Below are 17,232 nucleotides of genomic sequence, written 5' to 3'. Positions count from 1 at the left end.
AATCAACAAAACACCAATAAAATAATATATATTTGAATGAAAATAAATTTACAAAATACACATAACATAACTAAAATTTGTATTAAAATATATACAAAAATACATAGAAATAATTTGAGTTTGTATGAAAATAGATATACAAAATACACATAAAACTAGGTAAATTGCTTTTGAAATGTATATACAAAATACCCTTATAATATTGTAAATTTGTGTCAAAATATATAAACAAATATACATAAAATAACGTAAATTTGTATGAAAAATATATACAAAATACACATAGAATAATGTCAATTCGTATCAAAATGAATGAGCAGAATATCAATAAAATAATGTAAATTTGTATGAAAATAAAGATGCAAAATACCCAATAAATAAAATATGTTTATAAAAATACAGATACAAAAATACACATCGAATAATTAAATTTGTATTAAAATTAATATACAAAATGCGTATATAATAAGGTAAACTTGTATTGAAAAAATATGCAACATACACGTTTACTCATACAAATTTATATTATTTTATTGGTATTTTGTTTATTTATTTTGATACGAATTACATGATTATATGTGTATTTTGTACATATTTTTTATACGTATTTACATTATTTAATGTGTATTTTGTTTATATATTTTCATACAAATTTACGTTATTATATGTATTTGTATAAATATTTTGATACAAATTTACTTCATTTCATGTATTTTGTATATATATTTCAATTCAAATTTAGCTTATTTTGTGTGTATTTTGTATATATTTTCATACAAATTTAATTACTTCTGTGTATTTTTGTATATAGTTTTATATAAATCTACGTTATTTTATGTGTATTTTGTATATTTATATTTATACAAATACACATTCTTTTATTGGTATTTTGTTTATTTATTTTGATACGAATTTACATTATTTTATGTGTATTTTGTATTCATTTTTTTATACGTATTTACTTCATTTTGTGTGTATTTTGTATATATATTTTTATAGAAATCTACGTAATTTTATGTGTATTCGTATATATATTTTGAGACAAATTTACATTGTTTTATATGTATTTTGCATATCTATTTCAATACAAATTTATCTTATTATATGTGTTTTTGTTTATTTATTTTGACGCGAATTTACATTATTTAATGTGTATTTTGTATATATATTTTTATACGTATTTACATCATTTCATGTGTATTTTGTATAGTTTTAAACAAATTTATATTATTTAATGTGTATTTTGTATATATATATATATATATATATATATATATATATATATATATATATATATATATATATATATATATATATATATATATATATATATATATATATATATATATATATATATATATATATAAAAATACACATTCTTTTATTGGTATTTTGTTTATTTATTTTGATACTAATTTACATTATTTTATGTGTATTTTGTATACATTTTTTAAACGTATTTACTTAATTTTATGTGTATTTTGTATATGTATTTTTATAGAAATCTACGTTATTTCATGTGTATTCGTATATATAATTTGAAACAAATTTACATTGTTTATATGTATTTTGCATATCTATTTTCGTGTATTCTGTATTTATTTATGTTATACATAGAATAATGTAAAATCGTATCAAAATAAGTACACAGAATATCAATAAAATAATTTAAATTTGTATGAAAATAAAGATGCAAAATACCCATAAAATAAAGCATATTTTTTTAAAAAATACATATACAAAAATACACATAGAATAATTAAATTTGTATTAAAATTAATATACAAAATGCAGATACAATAAGGTAAATTTGTATTGAAATAGATATGCAAAATACATATAAGACCATGTAAATTTTTTTCAAAATATATATACGAATACACATAAAGTAACGTGGATTTCTATGAAAATAAATATTCAAAATACACATAAAATGAAGTAAATTCGTATAAAAAAAGGTATACAAAATACACATAAAATAATGTAAACTCGTATGAAAATAAATAAAGAAAATACTAATAAAAGAATGTGTATTGTATAAATATAAATATACAAAATACAAATAAAATAACGTAAATTTATATAAAACTGTATGCAAAAATACACAAAAGAAATTAAATCTGTGTGAAAATAGATATACAAAATACATGTGTATTTTGTATATTTATTTTCATTCAAACTGAAATTATTTTTGTTTATTTTTTTATATATTTTCATTCAAATTTTCGTTATCTTATGGGTATTTTGTATATTTATTTTTTCTACAAATATACGTTCTTTTATCTGAATTTTTTTTATTGAATTTGAAACGAATCTACCTTATTTTGCATATCTATTTTCATACAAATTAAAATGCTTCTGTGTATTTTTGTATATAGTTTTATATAAATTTACGTTATTTTATGTGTATTTTGTATATTTATATTTATACAAATACACATTCATTTATTGGTATTTTTTTATTTATTTTGATACGAATTTACATTATTTTATGTGTATTTTCTATACATTTTTTTATACGTATTTACCTCATTTTATGTGTATTTTGTATATATATTTTTATAGAAATCTACGTTATTTTATGTATATTCGTATATATATTTTGAAACAAATTTACATTGTTTTATATGTATTTTCCATATCTATTTCAATACAAATTTACCTTATTGTATGTGTTTTTTATATATTTATACAAATTTTATTTCTTTATGTGTATTTTGGTATATATATTTTTATAAATAAAAAAAAATGCGTTATTTTATGGGTATTTTGCCTCTTTATTTTCATACAAATTTACATTATTTTTTTAATATTCTGTGTATTTATTTTGATACGATTTTACATTATTCTATTTGTGTTTTGTATATATTTTTTTATACAAATTTACGTTATTTTAAGTGTATTTGTTTATGTCTTTTCATTCAAATTTACATTATTTTATGTGTATTTTGTATATGTATTTCAATACAAATTTACCTAATATTATGTGTATTTTGTATATTTATTTTCATACAAATTTAAAATATTTTTGGGTATTTTTGTATAGAGTTTGATACAAATTTAGGTTATTTTATGTGTATTTTGTATATCTATTTTCATACAAATACACATTCTTTTATTGATATTTTGTTTATTTATTTTGACGCGAATTTACAGTATTTAATGTGTATTTTGTATATATATTTTTATACGTATTTACATAATTTCATGATTTTTTGTATATATATTCTTATAGAAATCAACGCTATTTTATGTGTATTCGTATATATATTTTGAAACAAATTTACACTGTTTTATGTGTATTTTTCAATACAAATTTACCTTATTGTAGGTGCATTTTGTATATTAATTTTAATACAAATTTAATTATTCTATGTGTATTTTTGTATATGTATTTTAAAAAAAAATGTTTTATTTTATGAGTATTTTTCATCTTTATTTTCATACAAATTTAAATTATTTTATTGATATTCTGTGTACTTATTTTGATACGATTTTACATTTTTATTTTAATACAAATTCAAATATATTATGTGTGTCTTGGTATATATTTTTTTATAAAAAATGTGTTATTTTATGGGTATTTTGCATCTAAATTTTCATACAAATTTACATTATTTTATTAATATTCTGTGTATTTATTTTGATACGATTTTATATTATTCTATTTGTGTTTTGTATATATTTTTTTTATACATATTTCCATTATTTAATGTGTATTTTTTATATATATTTTATACAAATTTACGTTATTTTAAGTGTATTTTTTTATATATTTTCATTCAAATTTACATTATTTTATGTGTATTTTGTAAATGTATTTCAATACAAATTTACCTAATTTTATGTGTATTTTGTATATTTATTTTCATACAAATTAAAATTATTTTTGTGTATTTTTGTATATAGTTTTATACAAATGTAGGTGATTTTATGTGTATATTGTATATCTATTTTCATACAAATACACATTCTTTTATTAATATTTTGTTTATTTATTTTGACGCGAATTTACATTATTTAATGTGTATTTTATATATATATTTTTATACATGTTTACATCATTTGATGTGTATTTTGTATATATATTTCTATAGAAATCTACGTTGATTTATGAGTATTCGTAAATAGATTTTGAAATAAATTTACCCTTTTATGTGTATTTTGCATATTTTTTCAATACAAATTTACCTTATTGTATATGCATTTTGTATATCAATTTTAATACAAATTTAATTATGCTATATGTATTTTTGTATATGTATTTTTAAAAAAATATGCTTTATTTTATGGGTATTTTGCATTTTTATTTTCATACAAATTTACATTATTTTATTTATATTCTGTTTTTTTTTTTAAACAATTTTACATTATTCTATGTGTATTTTGTATATCTATTTTTATACGTATTTACTTAATTTTAATGTAAATTTTGTGTATATATTTTTATAGAAATCTACGTTATTTTATTTGTATTCGTATATATATTTTGAAATAAATTTACATTGTTTTATATGTATTTTTGCATATCTCTTTCAATACAAGTTTACCTTATTGTATGTCCATTTTGTATATTTATTTCAATACAAATTTAAATATTTTATGTGTATTTTGGTATATATATTTTTATAAGAAATGCGTTATTTAATGGGAATTTTGCATCTTTATTTTCATACAAATTTACATTATTTTATTAATATTCGGTGTATTTATTTTGATACGATTTCACATTATTCTATTTGATTTTTGTATATATATATATTTTATACATATTTACATTATTTAATGTGTATCTTGCATATATATTTCATACAAATTTATTATCTATTATTTATTTTCATACAAATACACATTCTTTTCATGATATTTTGTTTATTTATTTTGACACGAATTTACCTAGATATGTATTTTGTATATATATATTTTTATACATATTTACATAATTTCATGTGTATTTTGTATATATATTTCTATAGAAATCTACGTTATTTTATGTGTATTCGTATATATATTTTGAAACAAATTTACTTTGTTTTATATGTATTTTTGAATATCTCTTTCAATACATATTTACCTTACTGTATATGTATTTTGTATATTTATTTCAATACAAATTTAAATATTTTATGTGTATTTTGGTATATATATTTTTATAAAAAATGCGCTATTTTATGGGAATTTTGCATCTTTCTTTTAATACAAATTTACATTATTTTATTGATATTCTGTGTATTTATATTGATAGGATTTTACATTATTCTATTTCTTTTTTGTATATATTTTTTTATACACACATACATTATTTAATGTGTATCTTGCATATATATTTTATACAAATTTACGATATTTTAAGTGTATTTGTTTATATATTTTCATTCAAATTTACATTATTTTATGTGTATTTTGTATATGTATTTCAATACAAATTTACCTAATTTTATGAGTATTTTGTATATTTCTTTTCATACAAATTTTAAATATTTTTGTGTATTTTTGTATATAGTTTTATACAAATTTAGGTTATTTTATGTACGCATTTACATTATTTAATGTGTGTTTTGTATATATATTTTTATGAAAATTTACTTTATTTTATGTGCATTTTTGTACATATATTTTTTTAGAAATTTGCGTTATTTTATGTGTATTTGTATATGTTTTCTCATTAAAATTTACATTATTTTATTGCTATTTTGTTTATTTATTTTGATACGAATGAAAATAGATATACAAAATATACATAAAATAAACTAAATTTGTAATGAAATATATATACAAAATACATAAAATAATGTAAATTTGTATCAAAATATTTTAACAGATGCGCATAAAATAACTTAAATTTGTTTTTAAATATACAAAATACACATTAAATAATGTAAATATGTATAAAAAAATATATACAAAACACAAATAGAATAATGTAAAAGCGTATCAAAATAAATACACAGAATATTAATAAAACAATGTAAATTTGTATGAAAATAAAAATGCAAAATACCCATTAAATAACGCATTTTTTATAAAAATATATATACCAAAATACACATGAAAAAATTTGTTTGTATTAAAATAAATATACAAAATACTCATACAATAAGGTAAATCTGTATTGAAATAGATATGCAAAATACATATAAAACAATGTAAATTTGTTTCAAAATATATATACGAATACACATAAAATAACGTAGATTTGTATAAAAATATATATACAAAATACACATAAAATGAAGTAAATACGTATAAGAAAATGTATACAAAATACACATAAAATAATGTAAATTCGTATCAAAATAAATAAACAAAATACCAATAAAAGAATGTGTATTTGTATAAATATAAATATACAAAATACACATAAAATAACGTAAATTTGTATAAAACTATATACAAAAATACACAGAAGTAATTAAATTCGTATGAAAATAGATATACAAAATACAGATAAAATAAGCTAAATTTGAATTGAAATGTATATACAAAATACATAAAATAATGTAGATTTGTATCAAAATATTCATGCAAATTTATATTATTTTATTAATATTCTGTGTAGTTATTTTGATACGATTTTACATTATTCTATTTGTGTTTTGAATATATATTTTTATACATATTTACATTATTTAATGTGTATTTTGTATATATATTTCATACAATTTTACGTTATTTAAGTGTATTTCTTTATATATTTTCTTTCAAACTTACACTATTTTATGTGTATTTTGTATATGTATTTCAATACAAATTTGCCTAATTTTATGTGTATTTTGTATATCTATTTTCAAACAAATTTTAAAATATTTTGTGTGTTTTTGTATATATTTTTATACAAATTTTAGTTATTTTATTTGTATTTTCTATATATATTTTCCTACAAATATACATTCTTTTATTGGAATTTTATCTATTTATTCTGATACGAATTTACTTTATTTTATGTGTATTTTGTATAAATATTTTTCTACGTATTTAAATTATTTTATGTGTATTTTGTATACATATTTTCATAAAAATTTACTTTATTTTATTGTGTGTATTCATAAAATTTGATACAAATTTTATACAAATTCATGTTATTTTATGTGTATTTGTATATATATTTTCATACAAATCTACATTATTTTATGTGCATTTTTACATATATTTCATTACAAATTTACCTTATTTTATGTTTATTTTGAATATTTATTTAAATTATTTTATGTGTATATATATATTTGTATTTAGGTTATTTTATGTGTATTTTCTATATATATTTTCATCAAAAATTACATTATTTTATTGGTATTTTGTTAGTTTAATTCGATACGAATTTAGATTATTTAATAGGTATTTTGTATACATATTTTTATACGCATTTACATTATTTAATGTGTGTTTTGTATATTTATTTTTATGCAAATCTACTTTATTTTATGTGTATTTGTATAAATATAAATATGCAAAATGCACATAAAATAAGGTAAATTTATGTAAAAGAATATATAAAGATACACAAAGGTAATTAAATTTGTATGAAAATAGATATACAAAATACACACAAAATAACATTAATTTGAATTAAAATATATGTACAAAATACATAAAATAAAGTAAATTTGTATCAAAATATTTTTACAAATACACATATAATTACGTAAATTTTATATAAAAATATATAAACAAAATACACATTTAATAATGTAGTTACGTATAAAAAATATATATATACAAAATACACATATAATCATGTAATTCGTATCAAAATAAATAAACAAAATACCAATAAAATAATGTAAATTTTTATGAGAAAACATATACAAAATACACATAAAATAAATAAATTTCTATAAAAATATATGTACAAAAATGGACATAAAATAAATTTGCATTAAAAAATATATACAAAACACACATTACATAATGTAAATGAGTATAAACATATGTATACAAAATACCTATGAAAAAATATAAATTCGTATCGTTATAAATAAAGAAAATACCAATAAAATAATGTAATTTTTGATGAAAATATATATAGAAAATACACATAAAACTACGTAAATACAAATACAAATATACACATAAAATAATTTAAAATTGAATGAAATAAATATACAAAATAATCATAAAATAAGGTAAATTTGTAATGAAAAATATGTAAAAATACCCGTAAAATAATATAAATTTGTATGAAAATATATATACAAATACACATAAAATAACATGAATTTGTATAAAATTTTTATCAAAATAAATAGGAATACACACAATAAAATAATGTAAATTTTTATTAAAATATATATACAAAATACACATAAAATAATGTAAATACGTAGAAAAATATATATACAAAATACACATAAAATAATGTAAACTCGTATCAAAATAAATAAACAAAATTATAATAAAAGATTGTATATTTGTAGGAAAATATATATACAAAATACAAATAACTAAAATTTGTATAAAAATAAATACAAAAATACACAAAAATAATTTTAAAAAATTTGAAAATAGATGTGCAAAATGCACATAAAGTTAGGCAAATTTGTATTGAAATACATATACAAAATACACATAAAATAATGTAAATTTGTATGAAAATATATAAACAAATACACATAAAATAAAGTAAATTTGGATAAAATATATATACAAAATATACATTAAATAATGTAAATATGTATAAAAATAGTTATACAAAATACACATGGAATAATGTTAAATCGTATCAAAATAAATAAACAGAATATCAATAAAATAATTTAAATTTGTATGAAAATAAAGATGCAAAATACCCATATAATAACGCATATATGCATAAAAATATATATACAAAAATACACATGAAATAATTAAATTTGTATTGAAATAAATATACAAAATGCATATACAATAAAGTAAATTTGTATTGAAATACATATGCAAAATACACATCAATAATGTAAATTTGTATCAAAATATATATACGAATACATATAAAATAGAGTAAATTTCTATGAAAATATACATACAAAATACATATAAAATGATGTAAATAGTATAAAAATATATATACCAAATACACCTAAAATAATGTAAATTCGTATCAAAATAAACAAACAAAATTCCGTTAAAGAACGTATATTTGTAGGAAAATAAATATACAAAATACACATAAAATAACGAAAATTTGTATAAAAATATATACAAAAAAACAAAAATAATTTCAATTTTTATGAAAATTGATATACAAAATACACATATAATTAGTTAAATTTTTACAAATTTGTACATGTACAAAATACACATAAAATTATGAAAATTTGTATGAAATGAAAACAAATACACATAAAATAACGTACATTTGTATTAAATATATATACAAAATACACATAGAAAATAATGTAAAATCGTATCAAAATAAATACACAAAATATCAATAAAATAATGTAAATTTGTATGAAAATAAAGATGCAAAATACCAATAAAATAAAGCATATTTTTATAAAAATACATATACATAAATACACATTCAATAATTAAATTTGTAGTAAAATTAATATACAAAATGCACATACAATAAGGTAAATTTTTATTAAAAAAAATATGCAAAATACACAGCAAACAATGTAAATTTGTTTCAAAATATATATACGAATACACATAAAATAACGCAGATTTCTATAGAAATATATATACAAAATACACTTGAGATGCTGTAAATACGTATAAAATATATATACAAAATAGACATTAAATAATGTAAATTCGTGTCAAAATAAATAAACAAAATATCAATAAAAGAATTTGTATTTGTATGAAAATAGATATACAAAATACACATAAAATAACGTAAATTTGTATAAAACTATATACAAAAATACACAAAAATAATTTAAATTTGTTTGAAAATAAGTATACAAAATACACAAAAAATTAGGTAAATTTGTATTGAAATACATTTACAAAATACACATAAAATAATGTAAATTTGAATGAAAATATATTAACAAATACACTTAAAATAACGTAAATTTGTATAAAATATACATACAAAATACACATTAAGTAATGTAAAAATGTATAAAAAAATATATACAAAACCCAAATAGAATAATATAAAATCGTAACAAAATAAATACACAGAATATTAATAAAATAATGTAAATTTGTATGAAAATAAAGGAGCAAAATATCCATAAATAACGCATTTTTTTTAATATATATACCAAAAGACATAAAAAATTAAAATTTGTATTAAAATAAATATACAAAATGCACATACAATAAGGTAAATTTATATTGATATGCAAAATACATCTAAAATAATGTAAAATTTGTTTCAAAATATATATACGAATACACATAAAATAACGTAGATTTCTATAAAAATATATATACAAAATACACATAAAATGAAGTAAATACGTATAAAAAAATGTACACAAAATACACATAAAATAATGTAAATTCGTATCAAAATAAATAAACAAAATACCAATAAAAAAATGTGTATTTGTATAAAAATAAATATACAAAATACACATAAAATATCGTAAATTTATATAAAACTATATACAAAAATACACAAAAGTAGTTAAATTTGTATGAAAATAGATATACAAAATACACATAAAATAAACTAAATTTGAATTGAAATATATATATATATATATATATATATATATATATATATATATATATATATATATATATATATATATATATATATATATATATATATATATATATATATATATATATATATATATACAAAATACATCAAATAATGTAAATTTGTTTCAAAATATTTATACAAATACACATATAATAACGTAAATTTGTATAAAAACACATAAACAAAATACACATTAAATAATGTAAATACGTATAAAAAAATATGTAGAAAATACACATATAATCATGTAATTCGTATCAAAATAAATAAACAAAATACCAATAATATAATGTAAATTTGTATGAGAAAACATACAAAATACATATAAAATAACGCTAATTTCTTTAAAAATATATGTACAAAAATGCACATCAAATAAAGTAAATTTGCATCAAAATATATATACAAAACACATTAAATAATGTAAATGCGTATAAAAAAATGTATAAAAAATACATTTGAATTAATCTAAATTCGTATCGAGTTAAATTAACAAAATACCAATAAAATAATGTAGTTTTGGATGAAAATGTATATAGAAAATACAAATAAAATAACCTAAATACAAATACAAATATACACATAAAACAATTTAAAATTGCATGAAATGAATATATGAAACAAACATAAAATAAGGTAAATTTGTAATGAAATATATGTAAAAATACACATAAAATAATTTAAATTTGTATGAAAATATGTATTCAAATACACATAAAATAACATGAATTTGTATAAAATTTGTATCAAAATATATACGAGAGCACACAATAAAATAACGTAAATTTTTATGAAAATATATATCCAAAATACACATAAAATAATGTAAATACGTAAAAACATATATATACAAAATACACATAAAGTAATGGAAATTCGTATCAAAATAAATAAACAAAATTGCAATAATAGAATGTATATATGTAGGAAAATATATATACAAAATACAAATAAAATAACTAAAATTTGTATAAAAATTTCTACAAAAATACGCAAAAATAATTTAAATTTGTTTGAAAATAGATAGGCAAAATACACATAAAATTAGGCAAATTTTTATTGAAATACACATACAAAACACTCATAAAATAATGTAAATCTATATGAAAATATATAAACAATGTATTTAAATACATTTACAAAATACACATCAAATAGTGTAAATTTGAATTAAAATATATATACAAATACACTTAAATTAACGTAAATTTGTATAAAATATATATATATATATATATATATATATATATATATATATATATATATATATATATATATATATATATATATATATACATATATATATATATATATATATATATATATATATATATATATATATATATATATATATATATATATATATATATATATATATATATATATATATATATATATATATATATATATATATATATATATATATATATAAAATCACATTAAATAATGTAAATATGTATACAAAAATATATACAAAACACAAATAGAATAACGTAAAATCGTATCAAAATAAATAAACAGAATATTAAAAAAATAATGTAAATTTGTATGAAAATTAAGATGCAAAATACCCCCAAAATAGCGCATTTTTTATAAAAATATATATACCAAAACACACATAAAATATTTGAATTTGTATTAAAATAAATATACGAAATGCACACACAATAAGGTAAATTTGTATTGAAATAGATATGCAAAATACATATAAAACAATGTAAATTTGTTTCAAAATATATATACGAATACACATAAAATAACGCATATTTTATAAAGATATATTTACAAAATACACATAAAATGAAGTAAATACGTATAAAAAAATGTGTACAAATTACAAATAAAATAATGTAAACTCGTATCGAAATAAATAAACAAAATACTAATAAAAGAATGTGTATTTGTATAAATATAAATATACAAAATACACATAAAATAACGTAAATTGATATAAAAGTATATACAAAAATACACAAATTTAGTTTATTTTATGTGTATTTTGTATATCTATTTTCACACAAATTTAACTACTTTTGTGTATTTTTGTATATAGTTTTATATAAATTTACGATAGTTTATGTGTATTTTGTATATTTATTTTTATACAAATACACATTTTTTTATTGGAGTTTTGTTTATTTATTTTGATACGAATTTACATTATTTTATGTGTATTTTGTATACATTTTTTTATACGTATTTACTTCATTTTATGTGTATTTTGTATATGTATTTTTATAGAAATCTACGTTATTTTATGTGTATTCGTATATATATTTTGAAACAAATTTTACATTGTTTTATATGTATTTTGCATATCTATTTCAATATAAATTTACCTAATTGTATACAAAATACACATAAAATTAGGTAAATTTGTATTGAAATACATATACAAAATAAACATAAAATAATGTAAATTTGAATGAAAATATATAAACAAATACACTTAAAAAAACGTAAATTTTATTAAAATATATATATAAAATACACATTAAATAATGTAAATATGTATAAAAAAATATATACAAAAGACAAATACAATAATGTAAAATAGTATCAAAATAAATACACAGAATATTAATAAAATAATGTAAATTTGTATGAAAATAAAGATGCAAAATACCCATAAAACAACGCATTTTTTATGAAAATATATATACCAAAATACACATAAAATATTTAAATTTGTATTACAATAGATATACAAAATGAACATACAATAAGGTAAATTTGTATCGAAAGAGATATGCAAAATACATATAAAACAATGTAAATTTCTTTCAAAATATATATACGAATACACATATATACATATATATATATACATATATATATATATATATATATATATATATATATATATATATATATATATATATATATATATATATATATATATATATATACAAAATACATAAAATAATGTAAATTTGTATCAAAATATTGATAAAAGTACATATAATAACGTAAATTTGTTTAAAAATATATAAACAAAATGCACATTAAGTAATGTAAATACGTATAAAAAATATGTACAAAATACATATATAATCATGTAATTCGTATCAAACTAAATAAACAAAATATCAATTAAATAATGTAAATTTGTATGAGAAAACATATACAAGTACATATAAAATAACGCTAATTTCTATAAAAATATATGTCCAAAAATGAACATAAAATAAAGTAACTTTGGATAAAAATATATATACAAAACACACATTAAATAATGTAAATTATTACTTAAAATAACATAAATATTTATAAAAAAATATTAAAAAATAAACAAAAATAATTTAAATTTATCTGAAAAGAAATATACGAAATACCCATAAAATTAGGTTAATTTGTATTGAAATACATATACAAAATACACATAAAATAATGTAAATTTGAAAGAAAATATATAAACAAATACAATTATAATAACGTAAATTTGTATGAAATATATATACAAAATACACATTAAATAATGTAAATATGTATAAAAAAATATATACAAAACACAAATAGAATAATGTAAAATCGTATCAAAATATATACACAGAATATTAATAAAATAATGTAAATTTGTATGAAAATTAAGATGCAAAATACCTATAAAAGAACGCATTTTTTATAGAATTATTGATACCAAAATACACATAAAATATTTGAACTTGTATTAAAATAAATATACAAAATGCACATACAATAAGGTAAATTTGTATTGAAATAGATATGGAAAATACATATAAAACAATGTAAATTTGTTTCAAAATATATATACGAATATACATAAAATAACGTAGATTTCTATAAAAATATATATACAAAATACACATAATATGAAGTAAATACGTATAAGAAAATGTATACAAAAAACACATAAAATAATGCAAATTCGTATCAAAATAAATAAACTAAATGCCAATAAAAGAATGTGCACTTGTATAAATATAAATATACAAAATCCACATAAAATAACGTAAAATTGTATAAAACTATATACAAAAATAAAAAAAATAAAAATTGTATGAAAATAGATATACAAAAGACACTTAAAATAAGCTAAATTTGAATTGAAATAAATATAGAAAATACATAAAATATCAAATATAAAAATATATATTCAAATACACATATAATAACGTAAATTTGTATAAAAATATATAAACAAAATACACATTAAATAATGTAAATACGTATAAAAGATATGTACGTGATGTAAAAATTTATAAAATTAAAGATGCAATATACCCATAAAATAACTCATATTAAAAAAAATATATATACAAAAATACACATAAAATATTTAAATTTGTATTAAAATAAATATTCAAAATACACATACCATAAGGTAGATTTTTATTGAAATAGATATGCAAAAAACATAAAATAAAGTAAATTTGTATCAAAATATATACGAATACACACAATAAAATAACGTAAATTTTATGAAAATATATATACAAAATACACATTAAATAATGTAAATACATAGAAAAATATATATACAAAGTACACATAAAATAATGTAAATTCGTATCAAAATAAATAAACAAAATTTCCTCTAAAAGAATGAATATTTGTAGGAAAATATATATACAAAATACAAATAAAATAACAAAATTTGTATAAAAATATATACAAAAATACACAAAAAAAATTTAAATTTGTTTGAAAATAGATATGCAAAGTACACATGAAATTAGGCAAATTTTTATTGAAATACATATACAAAATACACATAAAATAATGTAAATTTGTATGAAACTATATAAACAAATACACATAAGATAACGTAAATTTCCATAAAATATATGTACAAAATATACATTAAATAATGTAAATATGTCTAAAAATATGTATACAAAATACACAGAATAACGTAAAATCGTATCAAAATAAATAAACAGACTATCAATAAAATAATGTAAATTTGTATGAAAATAAAGATGCAAAATACCCATATAATAACGCATATTTGTTTAAAAATATATATACAAAAATACACATAAAATAAATAAATTTATATCAAAATAAATATACAAAAGGCACATACAATAAAGAAAATTTGTATTGAAACAGATATGCGAAATACACATAAATAATGTAAATTTGTATCAAAATATATATACGAATACACATAAAATAGAGTAAATTTCTATAAAAATATATATTAAAAATACATATAAAATTATGTAAATAAGTATAAATATATATATATATATATATATATATATATATATATATATATATATATATATATATATATATATATATATATATATATATATATATATATATATATATATATATATATATATATATATATATATCAAATACACCTAAAATAATGAAAATTCGTATCAAAATCAATAAACAAAATTCCGATAAAAGAACGTACAAATTTACATTATCTGATATGTATTTTGTACATGTATTTATATATTTTGAAACAAATTTACATTGTTTATATGAATTTTGCATATCTATTTTTGTGTATTCTGTATTTATTTTTTTATACATAGAATAATGTAAAATCGTATCAAAATAAGTACACAGAATATCAATAAAATAATTAAAATTTGTATGAAAATAAAGATGCAAAATACCCATAAAATAAAGCATATTTTTTTTAAAAATACATATACAAAAATACACTTAGAATTATTAAAATCGTATTAAAATTAATATACAAAACGCACATATAATAAGGTAAATTTGTATTGAAAAAAAACGAAAAATACACATAAAACAGTGTAAATTTGTTTCAAAATATATATACGAATACACATAAAATAACGTTGATTTTTATAGGAATATATATACAAAATACACATGAAATGATGTAAATACGTATAAAAATATATATACAAAATACACATTACATACTGTAAATTCGCGTCAAAAAAAAAGAACAAAATATCAATAAAAGAATGTGTATTTGTATGAAAATAGATATACAAAATACACATAAAATAACCTAAATTTGTATCAAACTATATACAAAAATACACAAAAATATTTTAAATTTGTATGAAAATAAATATACAAAATACACAAAATTAGGTAAATTTGTATTGAAATACATATACAAAATACACATAAAATAATGTAAATTTGAATGAAAAGACATAAACAAATACACTTAAAATAACGTATATTTGTATAAAAAAATATATACAAAACACAAATAGAATAATGTAAAATCGTATCAAAATAAATACACAGAATATTAATAAAATAATGTAAATTTGTATGAAAATAAAGAGGCAAAATACCCATAAAATAACACATTTTTTTTATTTATAAAAATAGATATACCAAAATACACATAAAAAATTTAAATTTGTATTAAAATAAATATATAAAAAACACATACAATAAGGTAAATTTGTATTGAAATAGATATGCAAAATACATATAAAACAATGTAAATTTGTTTCAAAATATATATACGAATTCACATAAAATAACGTAGATTTCTATAAAAATATATATATAAAATACACATAAAATGAAGTAAATACGTATAAAAAATGTATACAAAATACACATAAAATAATGTAAATTCGTATCAAAATAAATATACA

This window comes from Eriocheir sinensis, unplaced genomic scaffold (assembly GCF_024679095.1).
Source record: "Eriocheir sinensis breed Jianghai 21 unplaced genomic scaffold, ASM2467909v1 Scaffold170, whole genome shotgun sequence".
Lineage (NCBI taxonomy): Eukaryota > Metazoa > Arthropoda > Malacostraca > Decapoda > Varunidae > Eriocheir > Eriocheir sinensis.
The sequence above is the reverse complement of the archived record's forward strand: the minus strand, read 5'-3'. Positions refer to the sequence as shown.